This window comes from Haliaeetus albicilla, chromosome 8 (assembly GCF_947461875.1).
Source record: "Haliaeetus albicilla chromosome 8, bHalAlb1.1, whole genome shotgun sequence".
Lineage (NCBI taxonomy): Eukaryota > Metazoa > Chordata > Aves > Accipitriformes > Accipitridae > Haliaeetus > Haliaeetus albicilla.
In genome coordinates, this window is record NC_091490.1 from 23,404,936 (window position 1) to 23,426,262 (window position 21,327).

The 21,327-nt window shown below is 35.8% G+C and overlaps 1 protein-coding gene across 1 annotated transcript in view; it reads right to left on the reverse strand.

Annotated features, from left to right (window-relative positions):
• GLRX2 (glutaredoxin 2) overlaps positions 1 to 21,327 on the reverse strand; it is a 375,306-nt gene that overhangs the window by 235,192 nt on the left and 118,787 nt on the right. The window lies entirely within an intron of this gene.

The window sequence follows — 21,327 nt, forward strand, 5'->3', positions numbered from 1 at the left end:
GTTGTCCTCATCTAATCTTGATAAAGAGATCAATAGCTCCTCTTACTTCAGTGTGCTTCTGTTGCAGGGAGTGGGGGATAATGAGGCTTTCAGATAGCTTAAAGAATCACCTCCAATTGTATTAGCAATAGAAAAATGATTTAATAGAAATTTGTATAAAAGTATGACTTCATAGGATTCAATGGCAAGGTTCGCTTAGTACATGGTTGAAATGCATGCAGGAAAATTAAATTAGAATCAGACTAAACTTATATATATATAGGGACCGAAAACATAATAGGGTAAAAGGGAATGTTACAAAGAATTAATTTCTTGTGATTTGTGCAAAGATTGTGAATGTGGGAAAGGGTAAGGGAGACCCTCCAATTGAGTCACAAGGTTCAGAGAAGACCCCCTTGCTTTCTAAACTCCTGTCAGAGTCTAGGTGCAGCTGGATCAACTCCTAGTCCCAGACTTGGTCAGTGGTTTATATCTAAAGGGATTATAGTAGCAGCCTAAAATTCATTCACAGTTGAATAAAAATCATGACCAAAATTTAACTATAAATTTGAAAGTAATAACTTATCATATACTTGCTATAACATATGTCTTATAGACTATTCAGGTTAGTACACGTGTGTGCATAAAGACGCTAAGAGATATACATATAAGAGAGTAAAAGAGAGAGAAAAAGATGTATAGCTGTTAAAAATTCCCCTCGAGGTCAGTGAAAATATTCATGTCGAATGCTTCAGCACCTTTAATGGGCAAAGGGTCAAGCTTCAAGGAGCAGAGAGAATCAGCCCAGGTCGTGTTGGTTTCCAGCAACAGACCTCCGATTTTGCAAACAGGAAATTTTGCAAGGTCTGAGTGGCGTCTCACCCAGAGGGAGATGCATAGCTCCCTCTCTTAGCTGTGTGAGACCTCCTGGCATAGTCAAGGGTCACTTAACTGCCTGACTCATTACACTTATGCTAAGGCCCAGAGAGCCTTCCTGAGTTCAGAAATCAGCCTGGAGAGAGGGAAAGAAGTGCACCACCACAGCTTCTTTCTGCTGAGTGAGTATATGCATCACTTCCAGGATTGCAATTAATACCTTTGGAGTTTATAGTAAATGTTACTTCCAGCTTCCTTTGGGGGAAATCTGTTAGAGAAAACATGGACCAGGATCTGGTTAATTTGTCTGGAGGGTTGCACTTGTCATGCAAGCCAGGGATTGTCCACTGACTCTAGTACAGGGCAACGTAGCCTTGTTTTAAAATAGTTGTAACCACTACTATGTTTTGCACTTCTTCCTGAAATAGGTATCCATTATTTCTCTTCTTTTCCTTTATTTGCTTTCATGGTTCTTTCTTGCTGTTTGTTGTCAAATGTCATTATTTGTACACAATATATACGACATGATTAATTTATTTTTTTAGACAAATACTACAGCTCACTTAGCCACTAACCAATTTCTGAATAAAACATGGTCTTTTGGGATGTAAAGAGGTTACTATTTTCACAGAGGAAAGTAGATTCTGTTAGAGGAAGGGTCAAAGTTTCCAATATTTTGCTCTGATGATGCTTAACTTTCTTTTACCATGCTTTACTGCCTTAGTAAGCCATGAAAATGTTGCCAAAATCCGGAATAAAACTCCTTAACAGCAATGAGAAGTTAAGAAGCAGGCACTCCTTTATGGCAGCGCTGGGCACACAGGGGATCACTCCACCTAGTGTGTGCACCTGTCTGGTTTAATCATGCAGGTTAAATACACACCTGTTATACATATTCACTAAATTTCTGGGAAATGTCATACATAATCATCAACTGTCCGATAAATCATTAGCATATGTAAATGTCCCTCTACGCAGGCGTAGTGAAGTCTCTGGTGGTCTTCAGAAGCCCTCTGGTGGTCTTCTATAGTCTTCCTCACTTTGTCTGACAGTTGACCTCTCTTACGTGATTCTGCGCAACACGATTTTTGCCATCATGTATTAGATTTACATAAAAGTACATTCAATGTTAATTCTTGAATTTAACGTTTCTAGCGATTGGCCCTCAGTCACACCACCTTATCAATATTCTTATACTAAAACATTCATTGGTTAATCTTACCTAATTCCACTAACTGGAATCTTGATCAAAGTGGGGTTTCTAAACAACAGAACTAAGGTCCATAACGATCTCTCTCTTAGTTTCTTAGGACAAAACACTGCAAACTAACAAATCTGTCAAAGTTTCTATGGTTAACCGATCTTAGACAATACTTATTCTTTTTATGATTGCATACAGCACATTTTGTATGTTCCTAAGTTTCTATAACTATATTGTGAGCTTCAAACCCCTATATTCTACAATCTTTACCCTTTTAACCAAACCCGGCTTATGTAAAATTTCAACTTTTATCAAAATATTTGTAACAAAAATATGAGACTTTATTACCAGAAACATAAACAGCACATAAATATTCTCTAAAGTTTATCAACGATAAGCTAATTCCAGTAACAGGAGACCCTTTTCTGTAGAATAGTAGCTGATGATTGGCTTCTAGGAGTACCTGATGAAGAAGAAACAGATATTGGTATTTTACATCTTGGTCCTGTGCTTATGTGCTTGTTTTGTTTAATAAGATACCAGTATCTCAGTTCACAAAAACAGATGCAAAATTAATAAAAATTTTACTCGCTTAGCTTTACAAGACTAATGATCATTACAATTTCATGGGTCAGATGGCTAATGGGGTTGCATGTTTTTATCTTTATTTGTATTCAGAATGTTTTTCTTATGACAATAGGAACAGCATATAAAATAACAGTATGTCAAAAAGCCAGTTCCTGAAATATATAATATGGTAAAAACTGACAGTGTTCAATACATGAATCTATTTGCATTCACCAAAACATGTCATATGTGTATGGGTTTGGGGCTGTGTATTGATACATGCATGCATTTATGCCTTTATGCCTTTATTTGTTTAGCTGTGTGTCCATTTAGATTAACTTTCTAGCAATTTTAACAGGATAAATAATAATATTTTAAAAGAGACACCTGAGGTAAGTCTCTAGGGGATATTTTTTTTTTTTCCTCCCTGTGGAATTGCACTGCTCAGCATATTTAGGATTAAATTTACCATTAAATTAACACAGTCGGAGACATTATAATCTCTATTTAAGATGATGATTTGAAAAGCTTCACTATAAAAAGGAAACTCAGCAACCTAGTCTGGCTGTGATGCTAACATTTTAGTAGTAACTAAACCAAATTGCTCTCAGTAATTCAGGTGAAATCCCTGCTTAAGATATTTCTTCAAAATTGGGTTATATGCAGGAGCTGCAAAATGAGCAACTGCACTCTATGTCTCCTGATGATATAAATTAATTAAACTTAAGCTACTCATCACCAGAAAAAAAAAATTCTAGCACATATGATTAAAATGTAGATCTGCTTACTGTTATTTTTGAGACCTTTGCAACATTTTTCTTTTGCAAATAAATGTCCTGTATTTCTCTAACATCAATTAATTAAGAAATTCAGGTACAGCAATTAGACCTAAACAAATACTGAGTAAGTGAATTCTTCCCACAGTTACTAGCATGCAGTGTTTATTGGTCACAGGCAGTAAATTTTAGCTCAGATTACTCTTAGGGATCATCTCCAGTTATGGCAGCAACATGGGCAGCTATTGTGTCAGCAGTTTTTGGCCCACAAGGCAGTTCTGTGTGCTTTGTTTGGTATGGACTGTGGCCCAGAGGAGACATAGTTATGTGCTCAGAACCCAAACTCACAAATCTTTATTCTGAAGAATTTTTTTGCTCACTTATGCAAGGGTCTTTAGCAATCAAACCTAACTAACAAAGCAGACTTCTTACATCTGTGATATTTACTGAAACACTGGAAAAGTTGGGACAAGTAATACTTTTTTTAAAAAAGCAAACTAGCCGTACTTCAGTCTTGATTTGACTCTGATTACTTCAAACTTGAATTTAGCTTGTAAATGTGAAGAGGTATTGGTGTGTTCAATATTGCTTATATGTAGTGCTCAGGCCTTTGGACAGAACATGCCCATCTATGCAAAATGATGTTATTCTGTGCTTCATCTGTACTCTGACTAATTTAGTTCTATGAAACTGCATGTAGAATTGAATAGTAGTTTGAGATTTATATACACAAACACACCTAGATTGTGCTACATTACAGTGTCGTTATAGCTTTCCGTTAGGTACATGTAATTCTTGGGAATTTAAACCAGACTAAATACCATTAGTGTTCATACTGCCTTGTGAGTATGTGATAGGTGTATGGAGCATGGAGTGTGTACATTGGAGAAGCTTTTCTGTAACTTTAAGAATAGGCATAAAGGAAAATAAACACAATATTTTAAACATTTCGAATGCCAAGATTCCCTCGATGTGTCTGGCAGCTCTTCCTGAACCTGAGAAGAAGTTGAAACTTAGCTGCCTACATGAATACTAACTAACTGGGCCTCTTTGGCTTTGTGGTTTCTACTGAATTCTATGGTTCAGCTTTTCCAAGCAGTTTTTCCCTAAATATCTGTTTTAAAATCTGACAGTTAAAGCCAGTTGCAACCATAAAGAAGATGTTTTGCAAATTGTTTCATCAGCAGTTTCCCATCCATGTGATTGGTAAGATGTGTTGGCATTTTAAAAGCTCTTTATCACATCCTTCTTCTGTTGCTAAGGAAGGACTATGTCTCTGTCCATTTGCTAAGCTGAGTATGCTCCTGCCTGAGTCATGCACAACTAATGAGAGGGTCCAAGAGAGAAGTGGCAACTGCATTCCGCTTTATCTCTTAAGGAGAGGTCATCTTGCTGCTCTTCAGAAAATTGAATAATCTCCTACATTTTCTCATTACCATTGTCTAGCATGTCTGGAAGACAGAGACAAGCATTTGCTCACACCCTGTCCTCTCTTTATCTTTTTCCTGTTTAAATATTAGCAAGTTTTCAGAAATAGTAAGTGTTCAGACCTTGTACTGCAGTTGAACCTAAAGCTCAAGTAGAGTGAATGGGAGAATGGAAGTGTGTGTGTGTGTGTGTTTGTTTAACACCAATTTACTACTTTGCATGGCAAAGGGGTATTAGGGTAGTTTATGATCATCTTTAATTTTTGTCATAATGTTGGTATGTAACAACATAAAGATGCTACTTCCCATCAAAATATCCTATATCCATACTCTCTGTTCACTGCTGGGGTATATTTTGCGGTTTTATCTCTAAGCCTTTGTATCCTATGCCTTTGTATAAGTTTTGTAACATCTTTGGGAATTACACTTTCAGCACAAGCATACATAAGTGACTAATGTTAAAATTCTAAATTTTCTGTACCTGAGTACAGAATTGTAAACTAGTTGCCTCATAATTATTTCGGAGTACTACCTTTCTGCTTTCTGGTGTCCTGTGCAAAAATTGGATGTACATAGCATAGTTGCATTTGAATGAAATTCAAGAAATGAGCCATGTAAGATTTCATACTATATCATTAGCCTGGGATATGCTTATTTTTCCTGAACACTTTCATTAGAGCCCTTTTCAGGTACAAAATATGTGAAATGCTTTTGTGTCTTGCATTTCTGTGCAATTTTCAGATGACCTGTCTATTCTGTATGTTTCCAGAAGAAATCCCACTTCTACTTCTCAAAAATCCCTCAATTCCCATTCATCTTTATTAGGAGGAAGTAGTGGATTTTGAGTACATTTTCATAAGTTACAGACTCACTGGCAACAGACAACTGCAGTCTGATTTAAAGGAATGACTCCTACTGCATCACGAAGTGAGAACAGAAAAAATCCAGAAAAAGATAATGGCATGCCAAAGAATATAAGAAACAGCAAGGCATCTCATTACAGAGACAGACATACAACCTGGAATGAATAGAAGGTCAAGAACAGAACTGCCACTTAGGACCTCAATTTCAGGAAACAAATCATATATGACCAAGAAGTTGTCATGAAAGGTTATTTCTTGCCCTTTCATCAAACATTTTATTGTATTTTTGATTGATTGTCTCAAATGCAAGAAACAACAATACTGCACCAGGCAAAATTACTGGACATATATTTAAATACCATATAAATAGGTGTGTGAGTCAGGGTACAGCTTAACCCGTCAGCTCAGAGCTTCAAAAAGCAATGGTTCTTTTTCTGTACTTAGGGCTTTCATTACTGCAACTGGAGTTTTCTATTTTCACAAAGGGACTATGAGATCGTGATGGGGGCATTACCCAATTTATCTGGTCTTTTGTTTTCTCCATTCCTCTTTTCTCCCTTTAAGTCTAATGTTGCACTTAAGGATTTAACATGAAGTTTGAAAGCTCAGTGGAAGTAGGGCCTTCACTTACAGTAGACCTTCTCTAAGTAAAGTCCTCTTGCTTTTTTTTTTTTAAATTTTCATGAGAGGCTTTATTTACTTTTCTGCAAAGAGATAGAATAACAAACTAGTTCTCAGGTTTTTATAAGTCCATTTCTAGAATTACTGCTGTTTCTGTTTTGCCTTTTTTTATCCTAACCTTACAAGTTTTACTTGCTCTGGCTTGTATTGTCTTTTATTTTCTTTTTCTGTCTCTCTCACTCCTTTCTTCATACCAAAGGTTCAAATAATGATCAGTAATTATTTACATCCCTTTTACACTGTGAATTGTCTTAATTCTCACAGCAGGAAAACTGATGGGGAGGGGAAGAAAATTAACTAGTGTTAAAAAGAAGTTTCATTTAAGTGACAGTGAGGTCTTTCTCCATGATGTAAAGGAAATTACTCCATTGCTAGCATACCAAGGCACTCTGCATATGTGTGAGGTTCTGTGCTATTGCTTAGGGAGAAGCTGCATGGGCTGCCCAAATTGTTAATGACTCAGTTCTGAATCCTTTGTTGACACTAGTGAAAAGTTAGTGATAAAAGTAGGGCCACTGGAATGAAATCAACTGTTCAATTATGTCAGTAACAGATATGCAGTAAATCCTCATAGCTGTAATGCAGTGTTATTGCAATAGTTTAATATTGGACACCTCAGTGGGAAAATCTGAAACTTTATATATATATTTATAGGCTAATAAATTTATGTTTCTTACTTTAATTCCATATGGAGATGTACAACCTGAACATAGGATTCAGCTAAAGAAAAACATTCACTCTGACAGCTTTCTTCAAAAATATTCAGTGTTGCATGCATACTTTACAGGGCAGTATTGCATCCTTATATATAACATATATAACTTTGCTCATGAGAAAGAGGGAGACTTAACAAGAAGGAGATGTGAATGTTGGAAAAGGGAAAAGAAAGCATGAGGAGAAGCAGCAGAGGAAGGATGGTGTGCCAAGTTATTTTCACTGTGCACCTAAGAATTTTTAGAGGTTTTCTTAGTGGAAAGTAAAATAAAATAAAGGCACTAAAACTTAGACTGTAATGTGTACAAATGTTTGTGTGTGTGTGAGAGAGAGAGGATAGTAGCAGGAAAGGTGGACTCGCATATTTCAAGCTTTTGTTCTTTTGGGGTCTTTCCCCCCACTATATATTCTGTGTAAAAGCAGTCAGCAGCATAGCTTTTGCTGAGCAGCTCATAATTCAGAAGGCAAACTTGGAAAACCTCCAGTATATCTGCCACTCTAATTTATACCTATGAGGATTAAGATGTCCAGAAAAGCCATGAAAATGACTAAGTATATTCCCACTTGATCAATTACATTGTCTCATAAGAAAACGTAGGGGTAATATCTACCCATATATATTTAATAGATGTCATATACAACCTGGGAAATATGCATCAGCAGTGCGTATTTTAATTTAGTAAGTCAGTTAATGTTTTTATTAAAAGTAACTCTGAAAATTATTCTTTAAAATGTGATGTCAGGTAAAGAAATAAACACAAGCTAATTCACTCATGGGTCAGACCCTGCCTTTCTGATATAGCTGAGGTTTCTGTAGACCATGTCCCTTGTCAATTCTTTGACCTAAGGTGAGCTGAGGGGAAAGAACCTACTGAAAAGAGAGAGCTGGATCCTTTGGTAAAGTCAACTGGAGTAGTTTCATTGACTTCACTCCAGTGGCAATAATTTATATAGGTGAAGATGTAGTCCACAATCTGCTGCAAAGCATTTTTGTTTTCATGCAATTTTCATTTCTCATCTGCATTTTTTTTTCCTCTCATGTTTTCATGACATTTATTTTCAGTTCCCCTCTGCTACTTGGAGGAAAGAAAGTTTTTGTGGTTTATTTAAGTTTCTATTTTTTTAAACCATATCTAAAAAAATTAAATGATCATGCTTTCAGCTAAACTGAGATGGTGGGTATTTTTTTGTCTTGCTTATTCTTCTTCTTCCACTCTTTAAGAAAAAGGGAAAAAACTTAAAGTTGTACTTTACTCATAACACCAGAAGTATTAAATCCTTTGGTAGCTATTGCCTCCTTCCATATGCCAATGAGAGCTGCATAATTTATGTATAGCAAGTTATTCAGCCAAGAAAAAAGTAGGCTGCAGAAGAAAAAATTGAAAACGTTTTTAAAAATGTTTTTTATAAGTTGTTATTATTCCATTGGAGCTAAACTGCCTCCAATTCCAATTTAGCAGACTGGAAAATGACAATGAAAGTAGTAGATTTCAGTAGCCAGATTTAACCTTTTCATTATGTTTTGAGTCAATGCTAAATATGAGAGCTGCTAATACTGTAATGTTTATATATGATGGTTCCCTATGCTTTTGAGATACTAGCTTGTGGTTACAGGAAGCTTAGGTATTCAAGATAACTTTTTGCAATTTAGGGCTTATTGTCTTCTCTGTCTAGAATGCCAAGAGACACACAGTTGTGTAACTCTGTTAAGAATCTCTTAGTGTCAGGAAATGCTATTTGAGAAATGGAGAAGAGACATTATTATTCCATCCTCCTGCATAGTGGGAAATATTATAGCAGAAAGCTACTGAATAGAGCTAGTCAGATAAGTTTCTAATTTGAAACATGTCTCCATACCCTTGCCAAGACTCCAGAGCGAAATGCAGTTCCTATCGATTACCTGAAATGTGGCAGATCCAGAACTAACAAATGCAAGGTATTCATTCTTTTTGTATAAATTATTCTCTGTCCGTAACCTTTATATCATCAGTCTTTATTTCTGACATGATCAGTGCTCAGTGGTACAACTGAGGGGACATCAAATTTTAGTGAAATAGAGTAAATTTGAAACCAGACACAGAATCACCAGCTAGGAAGAGACCTCTAGAGGTCACCTCATCCAACTTCCCACTCAAAGCAGGGCTAATTAGAGCAGGGTTGCTCAGTGCCTTGTCTAGTCAAATTCTGAGTATCTCCAAGGGTAGAAATTCACCAGCCTTGCTGGGTGATCTGTTCCAGTTTTGAACATGCATATATTAAAAAAAAAAAAAAAAAAAGTTGTATTGAGTTAGAATTTCCCATGTGTACTAACTTGTGTTCATTTTCTCTTTTCTTTCCACTCTGAAAAGCATCTCTGTGCACATCTGAGAAGAGTCTGGCTCCATCTTCTCTGTGCCCTGCCATTAAGTAGTTGTAGAGACCAATAGGGTCCCCTTGAAGTCTTCCCTCTTTAAGACTGAACAAACCCAGTTCTCTCAGCCTTTCATCATATGCCCCATATTCCAGCTCCTGACAATCTTGGCATTTGCCATATCTCAAAGCTAGGACAATATATATCAAGGTAAGGACTGTGTGTTTCTTGTGTCTAGTTCCCCTTCATCTCCAATTACCAGCTGTTACAATTTGGCTTTTTCAAACCCTTGGTTACTGAAGCATGTAACTATGGCAATTTTTTTAGCAGAGGACTGTCCTAAGGATGTCTCTAAAAGCTCTACCCAATCTTACATGTATTTATTTATTTATTTATTAATTCTATGAGTCTAAATACATGTGAGAGAAACCCTCTCCCTGGTCAAAGTATTTAAGGTGTCATGCCAAACTCCTCCTGTGGGCACACCTGAAGAGAGGCCTACTGGTATGGCTACAGGATGATCAATCTCAACATTTAAAGCACATTAATGCCATGTAAAATGAAGTGGGATTTTAAATTAATTTGCTACTTCTAAGGCAGAACCTTGCCTGTGTTTTATTCAATCATTTTTAAAAGTAGTAAAATACCGAGTACTAGACCAGATGCTTTTCTAATGCTGACTCATTCAGTAACAATCTCTGATATGAAAGAGGTGTTTTGCCATGGTCTATTGGACAGAATAAAGAACAATGCCCTCCCCAATGTCCTTGTTCATTGATGTATTCAGTGATTGCTTCTTTTTGACTGGCAATGTGTTCAATCATGTAGTAGGCAGAATTTAATCTCTCAGAATGAGCTGTTGCAGTGGAGGTTTTCCATTTACCTAGATTCAAGAGCAAGTCTCAGGAGCTTTCAAAGAATAAGTAAAGTGGGTACAAAAAATCTGTGTACTGGAGAGTAATCTTTTTGCCCTCTTATGAAGTATTGGAAGAATAGTCTACGAAGTGGACAAACTGATGTGAAAATTATATTGTGAGTCCTAGAATACGCATACTGACAACCCTAAACCACTATAGGAAAAGCTGATGTTATGGAATTACTAGTCTAATTTTATAGACAGCCAGCAATACACACTGATTAGGTAAATCTTCAAAAGTTTAAGACTGCCATCAACCAAAACCTTGTGAATTACTAGTATCACATTTTTGGAAGTATGTGTGTGTCAGATAAATTTTCATGCACCTTTATTTTACACATGCTAATTGCAAGACAGTTCCTCATTAAAGAAAACATAAAAATATCTTTTCCTCCCTCAAACTTTCCTATTGTCAAGTCAAATCTACCTGCTTTGCCTTCAATTCCAGGATTTTATTTGTCTTTCTAAATATAAATCCTGACTTCTTTCTGGAGGCAGGCATAAAACAAATGGTACTTTGTTTGTATTTATTTATACATTTACATATAAAATGATAAGAAATTGATATGTAGAATTTTGACATTGATATTTTTGTACACATGAATTACATATAGGTCTCAGTTGTCATTCGAATGCCCTATCTGGACAACACATACATATAGTGTTATTCATACTTGTTTTCTGTGATTACCGCTAGAAGAATTAGCTTTTGCAAATGATTATGTATGGAAACAAAAAGTAGAAGTACAGCATGGATATTAAAAAAAAAAACAACTAGATTTTTGACCTTCTTAAGAGATTTGGTCTGGATTTATTGTGGAAGACTGCTGCAGCTTCTTTTTTTATCTTATGTGGCTTTCTCATCTCTAGTTAATTGGACACTCTGAGTGCAAATTTGGATAAAAAGGGATCTTAGAAATAATCATTAATTCAAACAAACTGGTTGTTTTTTTTCTTTGATTAGTTTTGTCCTACATTGAAATAAAAGGTTACTGAGCTGATAGTGCTGTGTGCACTCAACTACGTTAACTGACATGTGGGAAGGGTTATAAGAAGAAAAATGAGAATTTTATTCTAAAATGAGCTCCAACATTTAAGATTTTTCTGAGGGAACAGGAGAAAGGAAGGGAGGTGTTTATGACTCATTCACTTTGTCCTTCCTTCACTCAAGGTTCATGCTTGTGTTTCTAAATATGGTGAAAGAAAAGTCTTTCTTCACTTGCAACTTTGTGAACCTTTTATTTGCAGTAAACACTGGTATATAAGCTTTATATGAGGTTTATGATATCTGGAAATTATGTACACCATGTACTACTGGATTCTGCACAGAGGTACAGTAACTGCAGGCTGTATGTTGGGCTAATTGTGCTGCTGCTAACATCCATCTATGCCACTGTCTGCAATTTAGCTTTTTTTTGGACTGAAGGCCTTTTTCCATTTGAAATAATTAAAAACAGCAGAGAACATAATACCAAATCTCTAAACAACTCCTCTGTATTAGTTCTATAAAAAATTCATGTGAAAAGTGAAGGTAGAATTAATAAAATTAGAGTGCACTATCCCTCACAACTTGTATAGTGAACAGAGCATTTCAGCCTTCAGGAGTGCTTATAATTTTTCACATCTTTCACTTATTTCAATTATTAGGCAAAAATCCTGGGACAGTACCAGGGCTTTCACCTACCAAAATGTCTTCCTCTTGTGTCTCCAGAAATTTCTCTGACAAACCAGAAACACAAATGGTGTGCTCTTCCACAGATATCCTGAAGGCATATTTGGAGGTGGCTATGCTGCCTGACTGGGAGACAGTGATAGCTGGCTCAGAAATAACATGCTATAGCCTTCCAGCCAAGAAAAGTTGCCACAGCAATGGTGATGCCGTGAACAGAATTTATGGGCTATTGTGTATTTATCCACTGTCATTGCTAAGCAGTGCAAGCAAGCTAGCAAAACTCCCATCAGCCATAGCATCTGTTAAGCTTTAAAGCATAACTTCAAAATTAGACCCTGTGTTTGCAAATCCAGTGCCATGCAAAAAGTGCCATCTCACCTAGATCTGTCTGAGGGTAAATCAGTTTATTTTGTGAAACTGCAGAGAGACAGACCTAAAAAACTACAAGGCATTTGCATCGAGAATTTGCAGTACTTGACAGACCTAAGTATCAACTATTTCTGTGTGATAGGATAGTGCAAAACAGTGCACTTGATCACACTATGACTTCAGAATAATCTCGGCAAGAGGGAAGAAGGGGAATCCCTATCGGACTTTTCTAAAGTTTTAACAAGGCATAAGGATGTTTGAAAAGTAGATGGATTTCTATAGGGCATAATAAAATGAGACATGGGTCCTAAAGTATCCTAAAACCACACGATTAAACTAGGTACCAGAACAAATAAAGACAGAATATTTCTGGAAAAAAATGGTCTCATTTTACCTTCTGTAAGACCTGCAAGCTGGATTGATTGCTTTGTGGTGGGAAAAGAATTTTCAGGCAGCACAAAAGTAATCTCTGATCCAAAAGCACCTAGCTGTATCAAAAAGATGTTACAGCTAGTCAGTGGTTAGTTCATGGTGATACGAACATCTTCTGGAGTATTGAATGGGTAAACTTTATTTGATACTTTTGGAAGGACTTCAGATATATGCCAAGAGCCTGGAAAATAACAATTATTCTAAACTACAGTTAGGAAAGAAGGTCAGAAATTTAAACTGCTGGTCAACTGTTTTTCTGGATTCTGCATGCACAAGTGAGAAACCTCAGAGACAGTACTCAAAGATACAGACCCAAGGACTGACATTAAAGGGGTGAAGAAATAATATACAAGTTATCAGTCACAGAATATTTCAGACTTACAGAGTTTTTAACTGATAGTAGAGCAATGCCTTAGGAGGCGGCCTAGAAACAGCACTGATACAAAGTCAGAATTTTTCAAGTGAAGCCCTGAGTGATACTGAATGCAGCTGTGCTGAGAGGAGTAGTTGTGCCTCCCTGTGATCTTTGGAATGGGACAAGTCAAGCCATTCTGGCGGCATGGTGGCTGTGCAGCCTCACCCAAAGTTAACAGGATGCATCTTGAAGAAGCCTCTGCTGAGTAAATCCAACTGACCACTTTGCAGTTTTGGGGGCCTTTGTATTGTGATGAGAGGAAAATCATGTGCTAATGGAAGACATGTTCAACTTCTGCCTTCCAGAGAGAAAGCAGAATCTACCAACTAGTCACTTCTGGATATTTGAGTAGACATTCCAGGCACTCAGTACTATGTTCCAGGCAAACAGACAAAAACACTGCTAACAGCATGTGGTAATGTGGGCACTAAATTAATTCACGCTTCAACAAGTAGCACAGTCTGAGGTTTGTAAGAAATTAGGATTTCTTTAAAGCAGACCAGGCAGTAACGTCAGCAGAAATGATGAAGTAGATGCATGCCCTACAGCTGGGAGCAGAGCATCCTGGAATGAAACCAGGACTTGTATTTACAAGTCAGATACAAGCACCTGAGAACAGGTGTTAATCAGAGGAATTAATGTACAGTGGTTGATAATGGGAAAAAACTCTTTCCTCAGCAGCTCTCCCCTTAATTTCAGGAATTTTTAAGTCATGTTAAATTGTCTTTTACAAATCAGAAGTGTCATATGGAAATGGGGGGCTCATTTTTCATTTTAGGTTGCCATGTTTCTGAGTTTCTGCGTTCAAACAATGAGACACTGCGCTACTGCACAGTTTCTCTGGTATGCTAATAAAGTAAATGGGAAGGTGGTCTTACCAGCATAGAGAATCTAGCACCTGATGGAAAAGGGAAGAAGAACAGGAAAGGATCCAGAGCTTGAAATGTTTATCCACTGTCGGATATACAGATTGACTAGTCAGCAAACCAAATGACAGATTAGTGGGGAAAGAAACTGCTGAGGAAGAGCAAGGAGATGAAAATCAGATGACTGAGAACCTAGAGTTCTTTTCTGAGGTGGTTCTTTTGATTTTAGTAATTTTATCTCTTTGTATTTGTGAAGCACAGCCTTTGTTTATTCATGTTAAAATACACACTGTTGCAAGACAGGTGTCCTTGATTTTTTATTAACATGGTATGCTATGGAAGAAATATCTGAGCAACAGCATCAGAGACAAAGGTAGGGCCATGGCACAGTACGTGTCAATATTACATAGTAGGATGAGGAAGCCAGTGGATTCCTGGAGAATTCCTAGGCAAATGTCATTTGTGCTCATACCTTGTGAGTCCGATGATGACTAGTGAGCTCCTGCCATGCAGCAGAATCCTGCTACTTACCTATAGTATTATATACCTATGTTTAAACGTAACAAAGTTAACAATTTAAAAAATGTGAACGCCAAAGGAATTTCTTTGCAGTGGGAATTGAAGTGACACCCATTTTAGACTTCAAAAAGTTACTAATAAAAAGAAGTTTGTTCCTAGTACTCTGAAAGATTTATGGAGATACTTATCTTCAGACATGTGCGTACTTTTATTCTAGTTTAAGGGTGTGAAGGATTTGGATCTTATTTTTAAATACAATGGGTCTTGCTTATGGAAGTTTTATAAAATTTAGAGAAGATAGCAATTGTACTATGTTAAAGATTATAATCTGGTGCATTATAAATTAAAATTTGAAGTTGCAGTAACAATTTTTTTTTCACATTATTTTTATAAAGCTCAGATCTAATATAATTTTAAATCAAGCAATTTAAAATCACTTATTCAAATCCCTCCCCTACTGTTTTGGCGTTTTCAGGAGAGGCAGGATTAAAGAGTAGGGCTTTTTATGAGAGAAATGTTTGAAAATGTTTATATGTGACTGCTTGGTGAGGAACTAATGATTTGTAGCATTAAGGAAAGAGGAAAAAAAACCCCTTGCAGCAGTGTTGTGGCAAAGCTTTTAAAGACAGAACAGTCAGGGCATGTGAAACTGCAGTTACTATAGTAACAGGATCTTCGTCCTTTATAAATGAATGTGGCGAATTTGGGGATGTACAATCTGCAACAGCAGCACTGTGAAACTAGTCACATTCATCACTTACCATGAATGTGTGTTAAAGTAGAATGAAAAAAGCCACATCTGCAGTGGAGCATGTAGAGAGGGGAAAAAGGATTATACTAGGGATTATGCATGTGTATGAAAAGAGAGAGATTGTTTTAGAGAGTGGATAACACAAATGGTCAATGCCTTGGTGTGATTTCCTCAAACAAGACTCCTAGATTAATTGATGGAATCAACAGACTCATAGATAGGGGTTTTAGGAGATCCTGTATAGAAAGGACTCAGATACTCAAATAATACCTAGGCAGAAAATTAGAGAGACATGGAAAACAATTCTATTCTGAAGCTTGCATTTTGGGTTAGATGCATTTTGGATACACGTTTATCGCCACTAGGTCCATTTTAAAACAAAGGACTTGTCCTTCTCTTCTGAACCATTTCTAGCCTAGGTTAGGTGAAAAGAGGTTTGTTTTGTTTTGTTTTTTTGAGAGAGTAGCATTTGTTATATTACTCATATTTTCTCCTGGGGACATGTCCTGGTTTTGGCTGGGATAGAGTTAATTTTCTTCTTAGTAGCTGGTACAGCATGTTTTGGATTTAGTGTGCAAAACAACATTGATAACACATTGATGTCTTAGTTGTTGCTAAGTAGCGCTTATCCTAAGTTAAGGATTTTTCTGTTTCCCATGCTCTGCCAGCAAGCAGGTGTACAAAAAGCTGTGAGTGAGCACAGCCAGGACAGCTAACCCAATCTAGCCAAAGGGATATTCCATACCATAGAATGTCATGCTCAGTATATAAACTGTGGGGGTTGGCTGGGAGGGGCAAATCATGGCTCGGGCACCAGTCAGTGGTGGTGAGCAACTGCATTGTGCATCACTTGTCTTTTCTTGGTGTGTTGTTTTTTTTTTTTTTTTTTAAATTATATTCCTTTTCATTATTATTATATTTTATTATTATTATTGTTAGTATTACATTTTATTTTACTTTAGTTATTAAATCGTTCTTACCTCAACCCATGAGTTTTACTTTTTTTTTATTCTCTTCCCCATCCCACTGGGAGGGGGAAGGAGTGAGCGAGTGGCTTTGTGGTGCTCAGTTGCTGTCAGGGGTTAAACCATGACAGGCTATGAGGAGAATAAAATTGGTGGGATTTTCATGGGTTGTCAGGTGTTCTGTTTTGAAGATGTCTTTAATAAATGTTAGCTAATAACAGTCACTAATATGTAAACTACATAATGAAGTTAGAAGCCTGAAGCTATGATTTTATAATAAAATCTTTATGATAAATGGTTATTAGTTATTAAGTCTGCTGTAACTGGAGTCTCCTATAACCTTCTAAAGAAGGTTTGAGAACAGAAATCTGTTCTGCCCCAGATTTCCTTGTGCTGCATGAACTTGAATTTACAACAGTTCCTCTGCGTAAAAGGAAGAAAATAGTAACACTAAAACACAGGGTGCTACGAAAAAAAATGTATTATTGAATCTGAAGCACTTTAATAGCATGCTTACACAACATGCTTAGAGTAGTTTAGATAAGCTTAGGGATACCCTAAAATAAATGTAGTTCAGGTTTTTTATGCCTTGGAAATGTTTCCTGTTAATGGAAACGTAGCTGTACATACCATAACAGTACAGCACTATGTAATGTTATGGAAGGAGGGAGGGAAAATTAAATTTACTTTCCTATTCAGTGAGTTCTGCCAAGGCAGGAAGAGAGAGGAAAGAGGAGAAAAATAATACTTTTTGTTTTCTTTATGTGGTCTCCATTCTTTCAAGTTACTGAGTTCCTAGGTTTAACAGGAATCTGCTGTGAAGGAGGATGAGAGGTTCACATCAGGAAAGGCATGAATGTGTAGATTTAAAGGGAATTATCTACTTTATAGTCAATATGTTTAACTTAATAAAAAAGGTTTCATTAATTTAAGTGGATTTTTATTTAGAGTTTTACCCAATTAATAAGCAGTAGCATTTCAGAAAGTTATAACTATTCCTGCTCGTTTTCCCTCCTATCAGAGTTTCACAGTATGAATGAAGCGTGTAAACTTTTCACAATAAAATACTACTTGAAAGCTCAGGGGGAGTCCTTCATCCAGACTGGCTGCTGGGAATCTTCATAAAGAGCCATTGAGAAGATGAATATTAATTACAAGCTTGAAAACAACAGCAATATTGCAGTGATATATCTCAGAGGCAGACGTGAACTGAGCTATTGTGATGACTTGCCATAGGTGAATAATTAAAGGCACATGTTAAATAGACAGGCTAATTGAACTATAATGCATATTATTCTGCACATCTGAGCAGTGAAGTATGGTGTTATAGAGCCCATTGGCCTTCCTTTCTCATCTTCTGTTCCTGGTCTTTCTCTAGGTACAGCATGCAGCATGTCATTAGTGTTCAAGTGCTCGTTGTGGACTGTGAAACTGAGCTAGATTAAAAATTTGCTTGCATAGATGGAGCATTTTAGTTATACATTTACTAGTAGAAGTTTAAAGATTCATAAATCTCTGCCATATAGTTAATATGAAAAAAGAAGGGGAAAAAGAAAGAAAGAAGAAAAAAATTCCCTTGCTACCCATTTAGATAAGGTTGAGGAAGATTTAAAGTTGTAATGAAAAACATTATAAGCTGTTGTATTCTGACAACATAGTTACTTAAACTTCAGTATGACTAGAGTGAAAAGCTTAAGATAATAAGGATGCTATTTGTCACCAAAAGTAGGAATGTGCTGATAATTTTATAGAATTCAGGTTGGCCACCTCTCAGCTAATGAATGCAATGGGTATTTTAAACCAGCATTAAATTAATATACATTAGTCAATTGAAGCTACTGTTACTTGCTTGTTAAAAATACTGTACAGACTGTGGCCTCTAAGTATTCTGGGATGGATCTTTCAAATTCTTCCTGTTCAAACTGTTTCATTGTCTATAAGTAGAGCACGTAGAGAATAATTATGACTTATGCTAAGTGGCTCCATTTTCAGTTATCTGGAAATCTCAGCTTTACTATCAAAAGGAAGATACATAAAGGTGATACAGGTCTGAGGCATGGAAGATCCAAGTAAGTATTCTTAAAATAAAATATAAATTAAAACTCAGAATTAAAACAAACTATGTTTTTGAAGGGCTTGAGGAGGATTCAGGCAATGTAGTGTCTGATCTAAGAGGAAATATCTTCTGTCTTACTTTTCTGAATGCCCTAGAAATAAATTCATCTTATGGATTTATTAAGGTTTCAGATAATAATGAATACTAGAAGTCTGAGGACTGCAACATTTAGTCTTCCTGACAAAAATATAATAATGTCTCATAAGAAATATTAGAAAGCAGACAGCGATATACTAACACATATGTAAAATCACTACTAGATGAAGTACTGTTAAAGATTGTAGGATCTATAGACCAGTTCATAATGAATATATGATCACATTGGAGCTTGCAAAAATTTTTCTGGGAATCTTTTATTCATTAAAGAATTGAATTTCAGTGCAGTACAAACTGTTTGCCATCTTGACCCAACTTCAAGGAACAGATTTAAGCAAATGAAAGTAATACGTCTGGAAAACATTGAAACAGCATTACTCAAAATGAAATATTTTGATTTTTTTTTGAGAGCTGGTTGTCCAAGAGGCTTAGGTACCATTCCTAGAACTACAGTAGAGATAGTGGTATTCCTTCTACTCACACTCTTTCTCAGCATCTGAGAAATATGAATTCAGCTTTGCTGTCTGCCAAATTCAGCAAAGGGACAGGAACTTAGGTATATTGCTTTTCCAAGTCAAGTGATATGGAGTATTTGAAGATGACTTTCTCTTAATCTTTCCTATTTAAAGTGTTTCTCTTTGCAAAAATAATGAATTATTCATTGGACAAGAAAAATAGAGAAAGTAAGAACTCTGAACTGAAGCATCAATTATTCATACAACTTTAGATCCCATAACTTTGAGTGGGGAGGTGAATAGTAGTCAAAAGTTTTTGACAAAAATCTTCTCAAGGATTATCTTTTTCATACCTTTGTCCTAATTGCATATATTATATGTGAAAATTATCTCATTATTTGTACAGAAAAGGCAAGATTCATATAGTAAAAATATACTTTGGTGTTGTCACTTTCTCTACTCCTTCTATATATGTGCTTTTTACTCTTTTTTATTCTTAATAATATTGAATCTTTCTATGCTTTCTGCTCTTGTTTCCCAAATTTCTGTAGATCATTCAGTAACTGCTTTTTTCCCCAGTTATAGACTTTCCAGATTTAGCTGTATAGCTGATTTCAAACAAAGCTTTGGATGTGAACTAAATCAAGCCTTACAAAAAGTTTCTTTAACAGAAGAGAGGAGTGAAAATCATACACAGTTAATCGTTTGATTTAGGTATTCTTTCTCACAGACTTACTGTAGTTTCACAGCCTGCCAGAACCCCAAAGAGTATATTAGCCAGGATATTAATATAGTCACTCTTTCCAGTAAGTCTCATTGTATAAATTTACCATTCCCTTATGCTGTGACTTAGTTATCAACCAAAACGTGGTATGCATGGGAGTTTCAAATGACTAATGGCTTTGTGATGCAATCATTTGAACATGCACCAACTTTTTGAGTGGTTTTTTTTTATACTGGTACAAAGCTGTATGACTTACAAAGGATTAAAAATATATATAAACACATGTTAGTAGTAGCACAACATCTGTAAAATGTTAATACATATTTTATGGTGCATTCGCAGTATGTTATGAATGATAAATAGGTGACAATAGATGCTTTTATAAAATATTTATCATGCACTCTGGTTTTAGTTATGCTATAAGCTGCTCAAGGGCCATCAACAGAAAGTGAATAGAGTTATCGAGGTTACAGTGAGCTATTTATAATGAAATGCGCAAGCTTAAAATTTAGTACTGCAAATGACGACAAAAAGTTGACAGCTACAATTATACAATAAAATGTAGTCTGATACAGAATAGGTGTTCCATCTTTCTTTGAAACATGGCATAAGGAGCACTTGTATCAAATTTTCAGCCTTTGGAGTATAGCAAAATGAAAATGTATCCATCACAAATCCCTTAATGAGTCTTTGGAGACACATACGTAGTAAGTGTGAAAACATAATTTTGGAAAATCGAGAAGTATTTATGTTGTTAAATGGCTGATTGATGTCCTACATGCCATTGTGATACTGACAAAACAATTAAAAATACAGAATTTTTCAAATATGAATTAATTTCTTTTCTTTATCCAAAAGTTTTAGGTATCAATTTTCTAACTCTATGTAACCTAATTCTTTTTGCTCCTCCAAACAAGCAATATAAATTACAGTATAATTTGCTATTCTTAAAACTTTCTTTCACCTTACTCCAAAGTGATAGGCTGTAAAGGAATTTCAGATATAAATATTAGAAGAGCAGTGTTAAGATGAAAAGAAATGGTAATATTAGTTCATATTTAAGTAGGAGACAAAACTAGCTCTTGTTATACATATATATATATGCCTTTTTGAACAATGACTATTCCTTGAGAGATAAGACTGTAGTCTAGAAAAAGTCTACCTAGATTTTAGAGAGACTTTAATCTACAGATATTAGGCTAAAATAGCCTTTTTTTTACATCACAGTTAAAGAACAATACTTACAAAAGAACCTTACCTTGCGAGACTATTTCCTGCTGTATTGATCTGGGTTCTGTACTGTAGATTCTGTGGTATCCTGGGAAATTAAAAGTTATTTCTAAAGGAAGAAAAAAATTAGTTTCTGCATATGATAACTGATGGCTTGATAACATCAGAAACTGAATTTTTGCTTAAAAATTCTAGAATGGTCACTGTAGTGGAAACTTACCTACGCTGAAAAACAGGTTGTCCACTTTTCCATGTCCACTTAGCTTTTGACATGTCTGCAGAAACTTCCATTACACCCACAGAATAATTCAGAAATCATCAGCAGAGTCTGATGTGTATATTCTTGTCCTGAAGAAATACCAGAAGA